Below are 16,631 nucleotides of genomic sequence, written 5' to 3'. Positions count from 1 at the left end.
TTTAAAGCTACTTAGAGTATTATAAAGGAAAATATTTGAGGGCCAGAAACAGTAAGACACATAATTTTTTCTGGCCAAACATTTTTCTAGATTCTTTTCACAACAACAGGTGATAACCCAGCACTGCATTCAGGCAAATAAAATTTTGCCAAAGACTACAAGTCTATTTTTCTCAAGTAGAATCTTCTCTCATTAAAAAAAAACAAGAGCAAGCTACATACAATATTTTGGTTACAAACAGTTATGTTTTGATTGAGGAAAGATCAGCATGGTTCAAAAGCATCATTTTTTTCTGACTAGACTAGCATTTTTCTTTTTTATACTTTGTAACGTAGAGCCAGAAATACTAATCAAATAATCCCATGAATTATAATTTTTACCTAGTAGCCTCCTTCTCCACTACATTCCAAAATATACACACAGGATTCAAAAGTCTAATCATTTATTCAATGAATATATAGCTAGTGTTGCTCTGTGTATGGCTTGAGTTTGCACCCACAAAGACTCATGCATTGTAATATGGGACCTCGGGTTGGCCACACTAAAAGATGGGCTCTGTGGGAGGTCCATTGCCCAGAAGGAACTAAGCCAGTACCCATGGGAATCCTGAATTTGTTATTGTGAGCTTAGAGCCTGCTCTTCTCTCTGGCTTTGTGTTTATTTTGTCTTCTTCATACACATTTCAACCATGTTGCCCTCTATTATTATGCCCTTGCCAATCCAATGTGTCAATGCCCTTGATTGTGCAACCTCCAAAACTGTGAGTTGAATAAACTACCTTTGTATTTATTGTTGTAATTAAATTAATTTGACTAGGGTCCTATAACATCTTAATTGTATGTCTGGCAGGCACCAGAACCACTTTATTATATACACCACACTTCTTATCGGACTGATGTCACACAGCTCCTAAAGAGTTTTACAAACTAGATCTGTATTTTTACTCTACTGTAGTATAAAGGGTTTTCAAATCACCACTCTGCATTTTGTCCATGAATTAGATGCTGATGTAAGGAAGAACCTCACATACTCTTAATTGCATCTCTGGTTTATGTAAATGAAATTCTTATATAAATGAAAGTAACAAAAGAGATTTTTCTCCTTATAACTCAGAGCAAAGCTGGTGCATAAGGTTCCTTAGCAGGTAGTGCTTATATTCCCATTCTCCTAGTATATATCTTCCTGATACAGAGCAAGGAGAGAGGAATAACATGTTAATAAGAAAAACCACATATTTTACATTTTATAGCTTGCATCACTTTATTACCTCCACCAAACATCAGCTGCTTTGTCAGTGTATCTGGTTTAGTCCTGGAACATGACAGATGTCACTGATGTGAAAGGAAAGGAATTTGAATGAAGAAAGGAAAAGATCATCAGAGATACCAGAAGCCCCTACAGCTTACTCTTTTCCACAGGTGCCTCCATATGCACTGTGGATCAGACACAGCCTAGAAAAACATACAGCCAGTTTCCAAAAAAGGGATGTAGATGACTTCCTCCTTTTGTTCTAGACGGCACATTATTCATGCTGTTCCTGGCACCAAAGGATAAATTAGACTGTCGGAATATTCTTGGCAGAATACAAGCTATAATGGCAAACTGAGTTATACAGAATTCTGAAGGAAATGCAATAAAGCTTGTAATAGAACAGATCAACTCAGAAGTTAAACTCAATGAAAAGTCCATTGCTTTGAAGTTGTCTGTTTACAGGAGACAGGAGACACTGTCTTCTATTCTAGAAAAAAAGCAATTTGAGCCAAGCATCTGCATCATGGTAAACTCCACCCCACAGTACATGCTGAGGAGTTTGGGCTGAGGGTGGATGAAATAGGTTATAGCAGAATACTGAGGTTGGCTGATAATATCTTCATGATCACTATCTTCTCAATAATACTGTTGAACAAAGTAATAGTGTTTTCATCTGTCTTCTATTGCTGGGATGAAACATCAGGACCAAAAGTAACTGAGGGAGGAAAGTTTTCATTTCGCTGACATGTTCTGATCACAGTCCAACATGAATGAAAGTTGGGCAGAACCTGGAAATCAGAACCTGGAAATCAGAAAATGCAATTATGCATTTAAATTCTCATTAACTGTAGACTTTCAGTGTATTTTATACATTCCCAATGTTCCTGCTTCTCAGTCATACCAGATTCAAATCATTAATAGCTATTCTCAAAGAAAGTTTATAGTAACCTAACCCAAAGAGAAATGTCATGTATTATAGCCTCAATGACCAATCACCTAGATTTGTCACTAATGGGAACATTTTGTTAAGATGCAGGTGATTTTGTAGACTTGCTTTTTGTAGAAGGTTGCCATAACAGGAAATGAAGTCACAAGGAAAGAAAAGTTAGTCAGCTTGCTTTTAGTGAAGTTAGCATTCTCTTCTTGAAGCAACATTTTTTCTTAGAAAGATAGAGTAGCTGTGCATAAGTGGAGAGCATCATATTGGAAAAAAAGTCCCCTAATCTGTTATAGCAGGTTCAGGTGTGGAATTGCTCACAGTGACAGAGAACTAAGCTGTTTCATTATTGAGGCATGACATGACTTAACATTAGAATGTGTTAAAATCCAGAGGGGAAACGGTAACTGGAAGCATATCAAGAAGGGGTGAGTAAAATAAGCAATAAACAGCAAGGGAAATGGTACCTTCAGGCATAAGACCCAGCTACATGTCACATGTTAATTGAGTATGCACCTCAAGCTTGCCATATGCTTAAACGAAATTTCATATTTCTGGGAAAAAGAAAAGAAAACCTGCTTCTACTTTAAAAACTGTCTCTCATGACAGGGTGTTCGGCCATCCAATCATCAGAGTAGGTCAGTTCGGGCTTTCTCTCAACTATTGCCAGTAGTCTATTGTGGATTTCTGGAGACCTCTCTAGCACTTTGCTTCTTCCTATTCCCATGGGGTCTTCATTTATCCAATGACTGATGGAAGCAGATGCAGAGATCCATGGCCAGGCCCCAGGTGGAGCTCCAGGAGTCCAATCAGCAAGAGAGAGGAGGGATTATATAAGCAAGAGATATCAAGACCATGATTGGAAAAAGCATAGGGACAAATAGCCAAACTAGTGGAAACACATGAACTATGAACCAATAGCTGAGGAGCCCCCATAGAACTGGATCAGGCCCTCTGGATAAGTGAGAAAGTTGATGAGCTTAAACTGTTTAGGAGGCCTCCAGGCAGTAGGACTAGGACCTGCCCTTAGTGCATGAGCTGGCTGTTTGGAACTTAGGGCCTATGCTGGGACACTTTGATCAGCCTAGGTGAAGGGAGGAGGGGACTGGACCTGCCTCAACTGAATCTACCAGGCTGAGCTGAATCCCCCGGGGAGTCCTTGCCTTGGAGGAGATGGGAATGGATTGGGGGGAAGGCAGGGAGTGGGGTGGGAGGAGGGAGGACAGGGGAATCCGTAGCTGATATGTAAAATTAAATTAATTATAAAATTAAATAAACCATCTCTCAATAAACCAATCTCAATATTTACCTGATGCTTAACCCAGAAATGTAGATGTTATCCTCAATTCTATGTTTCCTGTCAAGTCTGTTCACTCAAGTAATCATCAATCTTTGCAAGAACAAAGAGCAGAGTCTCCCAGAGCTTTTCATGCTGCTCGCCGTCTCTCGGCTCTAATTTACTTTTATTTCCCTTTTGTCCATGCTACATTCAGTTACACTTTTTAGCCAAACACATTCTTTCTATCAACTGCTTAAAATCTTATGATGTTTGAAGACAACGAAATCTTCCTGTTAGCCCCCCTAACTTGGCCCCACCTTCTCCACATCATGCTGCCTTATCCCCACCTTGGCATTACACTGCATGGACCAGAAAGCTTCTGAGAAACATCTGTAAGATGATTGACTGTGTCTAATGGGTTGCACTAGTTGTATTGTGTCTCCATTTTATCTTCATTCTCAATTTCGTACATCCCCACAAGAGTTTGATAGAGTGAGAATGTGAGTTGGAAGGTGAGAGAATTCTGAAAATCTATCCATTAAGAGCTTTCTGCACTAAATATTTACACTTTTATCTCTATTGCACGCATACCACAGTGTTTCAGTGGTTAAAGCACAGTGCTTTCCATGATAAATATCCTAGGGACATGTACAGAATCAAAATGGAAAATAGGAGAATGAATGGAAATTTAACTCACTGAAAGTTATTAATAGTCAACAAAATAGAAGAAAGGGTGTCCAGACACACAACAAGGCAAGTAGCTCCCATCAAGTGCCTTAACATTAATGGGTACAATGAGCATTCCTTTTTCAAAATGTAGTTCCCACCTTTTTCTACTTAAAGATAATGCTTAATTATTCCACTCTAGTAGATTTGATGCTTTGCATCAATATAATTTATAGCTTCGTATTTATACTTGTAAATGACAGCTTCACATGTAAGACCAGAGGGTTACTCTTCTTTTAAATACCTGATCTGGCTGTATTTTGTTTGTTTGTATTTAACGTTTAAAGAATTTTAATATTTTTCAATTGTATGTATGTATGCATGTCTGCATTAACATGTGTGCACAGACGCCAACAGTAGCCAGAAAAGATGCCAGACATCCTGGAGCTAGAGTTACAGATGATATTGTGGTTCTGGGAACTGAACTCACGTCCTCTGAAACAACAGCAAGCATTCTTAACCACTGAGCTATCTCTCCATCCATTTGGCTTTATTTTGTGTTCCCAGTCTCAAATGTACAAGATTTACTTTCATTCTATTGTCTATACTATTTTTTAAATGTATTTTTCTAAGTCACTTTATAATTCTTTAAAGTAAACAATATTGAACATATGTTATTGTTTTAAGTGATTGCAGGTGCTATGGGATGGTCTGTATGTCAAATTACTCTGATTGGTCAATAAATAAAGCACTGACTGGTCATTGGCTAGGCAGGAAGTATTGGCGGGACTAACAGAGAGGAGAAAAGAAAGAACAGGAAGGCGGGAGGAGTCACTGCCAGCCGTTGCCATGACAAGCAGCATGTGAAGATGCTGGTAAGCCATGAGCCACGTGGCGAGGTATAGATTTATGGAAATGGATTAATTTAAGCTATAAGAACAGTTAGCAAGAAGCCTGCCATGGCCATACAGTTTGTATGCAATATAAGTCACTGTGTTTACTTGGTTGGGTCTGAGCGGATGTGTGACTGGCGGGTAAGAAAGATTTGTCCTGACTGTGGGCAAGGCAGAAAAACTCTAGCTACATGCAGGCTTACTAATATGTGAAAAATATCAACTTCATAGATGTATGATTTCTAAAACTCCTGGATACTTCAATACTTAATAGAAGACATTTTATTTATATTCTAATTCATATTTACTCAGTCATCAGAGATTTTCAGGTTTAGGGGAATTGTATTTATACATTTCATCCAGAAAAATTGGAATTCTCTTTTGTTCATTCATATATTAGAAATGAATGGTTATATCACTAAAATATTTTCACCAATGTTTGGGAGAGTTTAGCTAATGCTGTTTTATTGTATGTACTTCTATTAGTTCATGGTTTATATCTTAGTAGTATCAGTTTTCTTAAATAGTTTTCAAAGAAATTTATTTGGATCCTGGAAAAAAAGGGAAGTATATTGTTAAATACTATAGTGAAAATGATTCAATGCATGAGATATATGGAATATTTCTTCATTGAATGACAGAAAGAACATTGTGTTAAGTCAAGATTAGGGTTACTGTGGCAAAATATCTGAGATACCCAACTTAAAAAGTGGAAATGTTTATTTTGGCTTGCAATCATAGATATTTGCATCCATGGTTGGTGACCTGGGCTTTAATGAAGAGTGCTGCAAGCAGGACCCAGAAGGAGAGAAGCTCTTCACTTCCTGGTGGCCAAAAAGCAAAGGAAAGTCAGAGAGACTCTAGTGCCAGCATCCCTTTCCAGAGTACACCCTCACTAGCAAGCTGCTTTCCATTGGTCTTATTGAAAGGTAACACTGCAGGCTGGGAACACATGGGTCTTGGGACAACATTGCAGGGAAAACTTTAAAAATGAATGCAAGAATGAAGCACAAGCCAAAAGTATACAGGAAAGACAGATTTAAAAAAATATTCAGTAATTTTGAACTAATACAAATGTCCCGGTCACTTAAAAGTTTGAATCACTATTAGTAATGTAAAAGGGCTGTGAAGAGAGAGATTAATGAAAGGCTTAGAAAGGGAATATTAGCATGTCTGTGTAACACGAATCTTAAAAGGTCTTATTAATAAAAACAAACCATGTATTGAGCTAAATTCTTAAAGAACAGAGAGACACAACCAGCTACAGCTAACCTCACTTTGCTAGTTCCTCAGCTGATCTTGTTTGCTCAAACTGAAAGTCTCTGTGTACTCATCCGAATGGATCTCAGCTGAACTGCTGCTTAACAGCCTAAAAAATAAGCTTAACAAGGCTCTAGTTCCTCGTCCTCACACCTTATATACCTTCCTGCTTCCTGCCATCACTTCCTGGGATTAAAGGTGTGTGTCACCATTCCTGTATGGGAGGAAACTATTGCACTTGAAAGTCAAGCAGTGAGCTCCACCCATGGTCCCAGGACAGTCCTGGTCCTTCTAAGTAAGCAAGTGACTTTTAGGAATTTAGGAGGAATGATTCACAAAGAACATGGTGCTCCAAACTGGCATATTTCATTTTCACCTCAGATAATAAACTAGCCTATCAGGAAACTCTGCCCATAGACGGGCATTTCAATGTTTGATATGTCTTTCATGTATCACTGTTATCATACACATCAGTAAACAAGTAGAAACTGCTGGGAAATTTCCCTCCTAAGGACTCCACAGTGTTTCCTAAAGACCAGCAGTTATTGCTTGAGAAATGTTTCCTGAAGTACTCACTATGAGCCTCTTTTGGTGGAACTAGAAAGCAACAGAAAAACATATAGGTTTTTTAAAAACTTAAATATAAGTTGGAAATCACAAGAATGATTGGTGGACACATAACAAAATGCCAAAAAGTTCCATCATGAATGTATTCTGAATTCTTGGCTCTTAAACACTTTGCTCTTTGTGCCCCGTTCACTTCATTGTGTAATATTCCCAAGATGCAGCATTGATTTATCACTGTGTTTTTCCCAACACTTAAATATACACGCTATTTGAAACAGCCTTTTCAATACTTAACAGTGGCAACAAGAAAAAGAATGAACTGATGTCCTATCCAAAGGCCTTCCAGCCTCCTGATGCAAAATGGGCCTGACAAGACACCTACGTGAAACAAGTCTGTCACCTTCATTTCCTTTACTTTAATTGACAAGTGAATATTTTCCCACAACACTTACAGAGCAATTATTTTCTGCTTCTCATTGATTCAAAGACCAAGAAAATCCACTTAAAGCACATGAACTGCAATAGACTAAAGATGAAGAAGTCCTGTGTTACCATCATCAAGCCCCTTGTGTTCAAGAACTCTCAATCACACTGTCACGGAAACTTGGCCACATTGGGAATCAATTTGTGTTATATACATATATATATAAAGGTTATATCCTCTGCCTGATAGGTAAATACATGAAGAAAAGACATCTAGTATTGTCTACTCTATACGCTGACATTTGTTACTAGTACCTGAGATGTCACTCTCTAATTTCATAGACCACCAATTTGGATTGATGGCAGGTGAAGACATATGAAATGGGATTATTAAACTTGCATATTTACAAAATAGGACAATTAAAATACCAAATGAGAATTTGATTAAATTATCTTTCAAGATAATCGGACATTGGAGAGCACAAGCAGGATCTTGAAGCCTATGAGTAAACCTGGGAATGACTCTCCAGAAGAAATTGACCTGAAGAGTTTGGTGGGTGGCAGCAAACACACAGACACACAGACACACAGACACACAGACAGACAGACGCACACAGAGACACACACATGACATTCAGTTCTTAAAGATATTGAAATATTGAGCATTGAAGAGATAGAAACTATTGAATGACAGTGTATTTAAGAGGTAGAGCTTGTTTAGCTGTGCTGGTGGATGCCATTTACATTTCACACATCTGCTGGCATTCTTGCTCACCCGTGACTGTAAGCCTTCTGATGCAATCAGATGGCCTTCAGCCATTCTTACAAATATACCTGCTTTTCCATTCTCCAGAAACAGCAATCTAGAAATTCCATTCCAGACCTTTTTCCTATAGACCTGCACAATAGTTTAAATTAACAGCAACTCTTTATTCAGAGAACAAAAATATATAAGAAAGCATAAATTTCTCTCAAAACATATCAAAGACTTCAGAGCAGAATAAAAATATAAATTTCATGGACATATCCAAAGGGTTAAACTACAATCAATCCTATCTATCTATCTATCTATCTATCTATCTATCTATCTATCACAAGAACTATTTCTCTAATCCTTAGAAAACTATAAACTGCAGTGCTTCTTCTAAGTTAAAGACAAGTGCTTATGCAGAGACAATGATTATCTGTGCAGAATGCATACAACAATCTATTCTACAGTGTAAAAGGTGAATTTACTAATCTTTAAGAGACAAATAGAAATTTCAAACTATGAAAATGTATGTATATATCATCGAGTACTATGCAAATTAAAACAAAATGCTTGTTTTTCTTACTCAAATACTCCTGCTATAATAAGCAAACCTCCATCTATTTCATCTGTTATTTATATTCTTGTGATTTGGATAACAGTGAAGCAATTAGTGTGAAAAACAGTATTTGTAGGGGTGATTTTTGCATAACAGATTTTGCATATCAGTTAGGAACAAGAGTTAGATATAACTTACATTGTATCTAATAGCACCTCAAAATATTTTGAGGTTATGTGATCATATACCTATTGGATCATATACACCTTTATGGAACAAGAACATTAAATTCAGTAAATTCACACAATAATATCCACTAACATTAGTGGATACTTCTAGAAATCTTTTTATAAGGTATATTTCCTGCCTAGATACAACAGACAGCTTTTTATCTTGCATACAGTATTAGTACTTCCAGAAAATCTACCAAGTTCATTAACTTTATAATCATTAGAGAAGAGACTTAACATTTGGTTGCCTGGAAATTTCTCCTGAGAGTTAATATGTGGGTAATCTGAAGAAAACTTTTTTTAAAGCTTCTTAATGGTATTTTTATTATACATGAAACCACATACCATTTCAGACCAGGACTTTCAATTTCTATGCTTATTAAAGTTGCAATTAATTCTTATTCTATTTTTTTATTAAGAAAATTTTTCCATTCATTTTACACACCAATCAAAGATCTCTCTCTTTCCTCCTCCCATCCTCCTAGTCTCCCCCTCCCAACCCACTCCCCACTCCTCCCCACAAGAAGGCAAGGCCTCCCATGGGGAAGCACATCCAGTAGAGGCAAGTCCAAGCCCTTCCCCCTGTCTCAAGGCTGCAAGATGTGTGCCATCATAGGTATGGGCTCCACAAGGCCTGCTCATGCACTGGGGCCCTCTGTATGGTGAGACAGTAGTGTAGCCTGATCTGCTTGGGGAGGCGGGGGGGGGGGGGGGCTGGCAGTAGGATCAAGAAAGCTTAACCACAGCTAAAGGCTTCAGAATTGGCTTCCTTCCAGAAATAACCTATAAAAAAATTCACTAGGTATGTATAGAGTTTGTTGCCTTCCAGTGAGTTCTGTTTTCTACTTACTGAAATACAGCCTGATCCTTCAAGCTCCAGCATAGAATCAGCTATTTGCTATGTATTAATTGATATATTATTGGGAAGTTAAGGTTTTCATTATATTTAATATTATGTGTTGTCAATGGACAGCATGTTCTTGGCGGCAGGATGTGGCTCTTATTCTGTTGGATGCTTCTAAGTGTTGGGTGCTTGGTTACAGTTGCCATCTCTTTCTCATTTCAAAATAACTATACTTAATATTTGACCCTAAACCTTCATGTCAATTCTTTTTTCAAATTAAGAGATTTAGTAACTACATTTGACAGATTCATTTTACAGGCAATTTTCTGGTTAATCATAGTAAATTTTTTGTCTTTGTTGTTAGTTTTTCATGTCATTAATGTTCAAATTCATTAATATATGACAGTCAATAATTTAAAGTCCATGGTGTTTTGCTAAATATCCTGTTACATTATTTGTAAGTTCATCTTACATATATAAATTCTATACTGACTCCAATAACAATTATTAATTTTATATTAAAAAGATGAATCAAGAATAAGAATAAAAAAGTGTTTACATTGAGATTTAAGTCAAAAACCTTGAAGCTAAGTTCAGAAACTTACTTCATCATTTCGTTTTCTCAGAAAAAAATGCAAATAATGGAAAAGATGAAGTATTGTTTCCCTGGAATAAATGTTAATAAAAACATGGCTATAATATGAGTTGAAAAGTAAGGCTCTTTCCTCTGGCATTTTTGCTAGACTCAGTATTACCTCTTTCCTAAGAAGAGAGGAAAGGACACCAAGATGGAGTGAGGACTTCTTTTTTTGAAATACAGAAGAATTGTTGCCTTTAAGGCTGCAACTGACACTGGAATTTTTAGCAAGCCCTAATCAATCATGACTCTTGAAAGCAGCTATTACAATATGATATGAAAGTCAGACTGTGTGACATGAACTTTCCCAAAACCATCACTGACAGCAGCTCTCTCTGAGGGCACTCATTTTCTTCTGCTTTACTTGGAAAGAAGAGTGTGAATGCTTCAATGTTCCATCAAGAGCAATTTTTTTTTAATCTATAAATAAGCTGAGTGTTTAGAATCAGGATATTATAAAGAACATTTGTGAATGCGTTAACGTACTCAGAACATACAACATAAAGGCAAACAGTAGCAAATGAGTGATTACCATAACCCATCTTTTAAAAAAGCTACAGAGACTGTTTGCTTCATATCTATATCACCGAATGGTGCTTCACACTTATATCAAATGGAGCTCACAGATCTGAGACAGATACTCAGCTAATTTTGATTAAGATGAGCTCACTGTATTGTCATGTACTTTCTATTCCTGTTTATTAATCAAGAAAGAAATTTTACCAAATCCATAAACTGTGGAGAATGGAAATGGTCTCAGGTGTTTTTAGGTGACAGAAAACAACCGTCTATAAAGGAAAAGAACAGGCCTGTAGTAAGCTGCCTCATAAGTAAACAAATAGTTCAGTTGAGTGTAATAATAGCAGTAACTGTCAAAAACAGAGCAAGCTTTTTTCTTTTGGAATGTGTACTACACATGCCAGTTTCTGAATTCATTCCCCCTTTTCATCATCTTTCTTTATTCTATCTGATTTTGCACACAATCTGGTGAGCTGGCTGATGATGGAAAGTACTGTGGACAGATGTAAGACTACACCCCTGTCAAATACACCTCCTGATGTGAAAAGTTCATTTTCAGAAGAAACTTACTGAGAAACAGCACAAGTGGGGGTCTATCCATACCACATCTGTCTAAAAGCTGCCGCCAAGCTCCTGTGCAGAGGTGCATGTGCCTTTCCCTATTACTCATCTGGAAGAACATGACCCTATAAATGAGAAGCCACAGTTGAGTCTGCACAAGAAAGCCTCCCAAAGACTGTCTGTTTGCCCTGTCCCTTAGAGTCATCTTCATATAAATTAGATGCCTAGAAGCTTAAATCCCTCCTACTGCTGTCTAGCCTGTTTCTTCTATTGACCGCATTCTGATAACATGAGAAATAAGCCCTGAGGCTAACAACTACTTTGTGTTTTCATGGTTGTGTGAAGCCTGGTGTACATAGGAATGTTACTAAATGCTTACACTATTTCTGCCATAAATATGTCTTTTTGTCACATCAGCTCTCAGACTTCAGGAAACCTAAGAATGTACAGGAAAACATTTTTTCTCCTGTATATTCACTTGGTTTCAATAATGGGTTATATGATATTAATGCCATAGAAGATGAGACTATGTTCAAATATATATAATTTTGTAAAATTTTCTTCACATAATTCCTGTTAAGTATGAGAACCTATTTCTATTTTTTTATTTTATTATTTAATTTAATTTTACATATCAGCCACGGATAGCAAAACAAATAGAAACAAATGAACTATGAACTGGGTCAGGCCCTCTGGATAAGTGAGACAGTTGACTAGCTTGAACTGTTTGGGAGGCATCCAGGCAGTGGGACCCAGATGTCCTCAGTGCATGAGCTGGCTGTTTAGAACCTGGGGCTTATGCAGGGACACTTAGTTCAGCCTGGGAGGAGGGGACTAGACCTGCCTGAACTGAATCTACCACGGGAGGACAAGGGACAAAGTATGAGACTTTTTATTTTGAGTTTGGCAACTTACCATAAAGGATTGTTCCTAAATGATGTTGCTCCTAATCCCCGAATAGAACATACTCATGTTTAAAGAGTAAAAGTCTCTGAAATCCAGAATTTCTTAACATCAAAATTATGAAAAACATATTCTTAAGGATTACAATCCTGAGTGTTGACTTTAAAAGATGAAATTGTGTAAACCACTATGCACATCAAGCAGGAAAATGGCTGCATAAAGTGTGTTTGAAGAGGGATTCTAGGCAGCATATTAGTGTTTCAGTTGTACCCAGAGATAGCTCCTAAATTCTTCCCTCCTGCATTGCTTCTGACCCTTCATGTATAACATCATTCATAAAATGACATGCATCGGAGAATAAAACAAAACTGTCAAGCTATGTAACTTTCCAAATCAAAGACTTGCTGGTAAAAATTTACACGAGGTCTTGAAACCCATTAAGTAGATTCATTTGTATTATATTGCCTATATAATAGAGACATATATGTATATCCATATGCACTATTCACGATTAACAATTTGACTACAATAGAAATAGAGTATATATTTTACAACTTGATCCAACATAAAACCAGCATTTGGCTCACTGTGTCTGACATATGATGCTTTAAAATTACCTTTACTAATTTATTTTATTTTTTAAGTCGTATATATGCAACATGTACCTTGCAGTCTTAGGCAACTGCATACACAGTGATGGCCATCATGGTGTTTGATAGATCACTTCAAAGAACTTGAGTCATAGCATTTCTGTTAGTCACTACTGTAAAGCAAAGTCCACGCAGGGACCAACTCTGTGAGGTTGTGTCTATCACTCTTTGCCCACTTTCTAATGCTGTTTTCTGTTTGTAACTACTCTAGTATACCTGAGAGTATGCACCTGCAAATGTGTGTGTGTGTGTTTGTGTGTGTGCATGTATCTATGTGTGTGTGTTGTGTGTGTGTGTGTGTATGTATATATGTCTGTGTGTAGATATGTGTATATATATTATTGCTAAGTTCACTATATAAAGTAATCAGGAAAGTATTTTATCTAGGATTTCTGCTTATCAAAAATATAATTTGAAAATACAAATGTGTCTTTGAAATTTAAACAGAGTATTTTTTATCTACAAATTTTTAAGCATTAATAATTTATGACTTTATTCTTTTCGAGCCTTGGGGAATTTCAACATTTTGGGTAATGGCAATTGAAATTGTATCTTTCAGTATTATAGCTGAAATTTTACTATACATATTGACTTGGTTTTCTCTGACAAGTCAGACTTAGTCTAATATTTTAGTACACAGGGTAATCAATTTTCATTATTTATTCACAATAAAATATTTCTCAGCACTGAGACTTTATGTAATTAATAAGTATTCATGAAAATCACAAACTAAATTTAAATTCTCTATTTCTCTACTAATTTTATATTTTATCACTATTAAGAATTTATATTTTTTAATAGAATAAAATAGATTAAAAAGGAAATATGAAATAATATTTCAAATGTTAATTTTCATTTTAGTAGTTCTGTATCTGAAGGAAATTTAAAATCTTCGTTTTCTCAGAACATAGCTATATATTTCTGTATTTAAAATATACTTCAATAATTACACAATGTATTTTTATTATAATGCTAATTAAATATATGTACTAGATGTGTTTTATACAAATTGAAGCTGAATATTATATTGAAACATTGAGATATAATTTTGATTCATTGATATTTGTTATATTCCATATCTAGACTGTATTTTTGCATGTTTATTCATCTTCAGAGATAGTCAAACAATATGAAACTGAACATATGCTTTAGTACTTGGTACAGATTTCTTTCCATGCATTCTTTCCATAAACAACATCAATAACTTAGAGCCAAAATATTTCTTCTTTGACCACACCAAGTATTCCCAGATACTAATAAAACAATAATCACATTTTTTATGTTTATATATGGGGATTACCACTACTTTGAGCTCCATTTTTTTCTTGCCTGTCAATGATTTAATCATCATGTAAAAGAAGCAGAAGCAGCAAAATGAATATCAAACACATTGCCAAAAAAAGATAAAACTTGATTGAAGTAAATTTTTAATTTGAGCAGTTAAAAATGCAACCATTCTATGGATGCTTGAAGAAAATGAGGCAAAACCAAACAGTAAAACTCTTGAGTGGGGGATCTGGGTCCAGGGGTTCTCCATCACAGCAGCAAACTGGACATTTAGAAAAGTCAAACATTCACATCAGGGAAAGCACTCAGTAGTTAACTCTTAATTTACAATACCACCAAGATTACCATTACAACTCATCATTTCATACCATTGCAGTGTGTCTTATAAGAGCATTGGAACACGAGGATTTGTGTACCAACGTCAACATTGTCTTATGATTCTTCATGTCAGGACAAAAGGAACAATGAATTCATTCTTTACTTATTTTTACAATTATCTTTGGAATATATTATTTAACTTCACAGTTAATGATTGCAAATCTCCTTAGATAAATTTTAGGGACATTTTATTTTCCTGCCTCCTTTTGCCTCTCACCCTCTTTTCCTTTAAAACCCCAGTCCTCTTTGAGAAGCAAGTCACCTCATCAGAGGAAATAGCTTCATGACTTGGGGCTACCAACAAGCAGTGTAGCTACACAGAGAACATGCTATATAGAGACAAATTCAGAAAATCAATAGATAATTAGTTAATTTAAACACTTTTTTGGTTTAGAGTACAGACCATGTACAAGTGCTATGACTTATTTTTAGCTTTTCATACATATGTGGTGAATAAGAGAAATGATATTTTTATCTCAAAATGAAGCCATCCATATTGATTTGGAAGGCAACATATTATTGTTAAGATTGTTGTATGTTGTGAAATAATCCTTTAGTACACTATGAAGATGTGTCTTTGTCAATGTGCCTTCTAATTGCTTTCATAAAGAGCTAAATGACCAATAGGTAGGCAGTAGGTATAGGCAGAACTTCCAGGCACAGAGAGTATTCTGAGAAGAAGAGAGGCAGAGAAACTAGGCAGACACAGAATGTGTCAGACACAAAGAATAAAATTGCCACATGGTAAAATATAGATTAATGGAAAATGTGGGTGAATTTAAGTTATAAGAGCTAGTTAAGAACAAGCCTAAGCTATAGGCCAAGGTTTCATAATTAATAATGTCCCCATGTTAGCCGGGCGGTGGTGGCGCACGCCTTTAATCCCAGCACTCGGAGGCAGAGGCAGGCGGATCTCTGTGAGTTTGAGGCCAGCCTGGGCTACCAAGTGAGTCCCAGGAAAGGCGCAAAGCTACACAGAGAAACCCTGTCTCGAAAAACCAAAAAAAAAAAAAAAAAAAAAAAAAAAAAAAAAAAAAAATAATGTCCCCATGTCATTATTTGGAAGCTGGCTGGTGGGACAGAAAAAAGACTCTGTACAGTACTACATGGCCCCAGAGATGGTTCACATAGTTCTCAGTAACTCAGGATAAGTTGGCTCCATGGTCCAGTCTGGTCACAACTGCCAAAGACTGCTCACCTGTGGAGTCAGGAGTTTCAGTCCTCTTAGGTCTAACCAAAAAGGTCATCACTAGAAACAGTATAAAGAATGAAACTCCAACTTTTATATTTTAGGACAACCAAAGCCTTTAAGCATCGTTCTGGTATTTTTTAAAGATCCTTTGCAGACACAATGGGAATCATTTAGTGTGTAACAGTTTTCTTTACACTTACCAAATCTGATTGTTAGAGGAATTCTTCACTTAGAGGAAGTGTGCAAGTTTACTATTTTTAGTGAGACTCACAGATGGTCAACAAGATGGTCAAACCTTGCTGTGTTGGAATAAATTATTTTTGTCCAAATGTTCATGTGATTAAATTCAATTTTCTATTAAATGAGCATGATAGGTAGGAGACATTCTATTTCAACAAACTGTGTTCTACTTTCAAAAAAGAAAGAAACTTTTAAGTAGGAGGCCTACAGCTGGTACTTCTATGAGGTAATTCTTTACAAAGATTAACGGTAGATGTTTTACCTTTTAAGAAACACCACAAAAGCTGTCACTTTGCTTATTTATACAACTATATTTTCTCCAGCAAATTAATATTTTTTTACAGAAGTCCCTCTACACCCCCTTCTTTTCTCCCACTAGTAAAACTTATATACTTTTGTTGGGATAGTTTACTTTGGATATACTTGAATTTGGCAAATAGGATTCAAATGAATTTTTCTCTGAACATAAAAATCCTCACAATCAAAGAGAGAAAAATATTTTATTTCAGCAAAGCTCAACTGAGTTCAGTATAATCATACCAGTATGTTATAAATTGAATGTGTTTCCTGCTTCAGTGAGAAAACCCACAAAGTATATAAGGCCTCA

This window comes from Peromyscus leucopus, chromosome 2 (genome assembly GCF_004664715.2).
Source record: "Peromyscus leucopus breed LL Stock chromosome 2, UCI_PerLeu_2.1, whole genome shotgun sequence".
Taxonomy (NCBI): domain Eukaryota; kingdom Metazoa; phylum Chordata; class Mammalia; order Rodentia; family Cricetidae; genus Peromyscus; species Peromyscus leucopus.
This window is presented reverse-complemented; position numbering follows the sequence as displayed.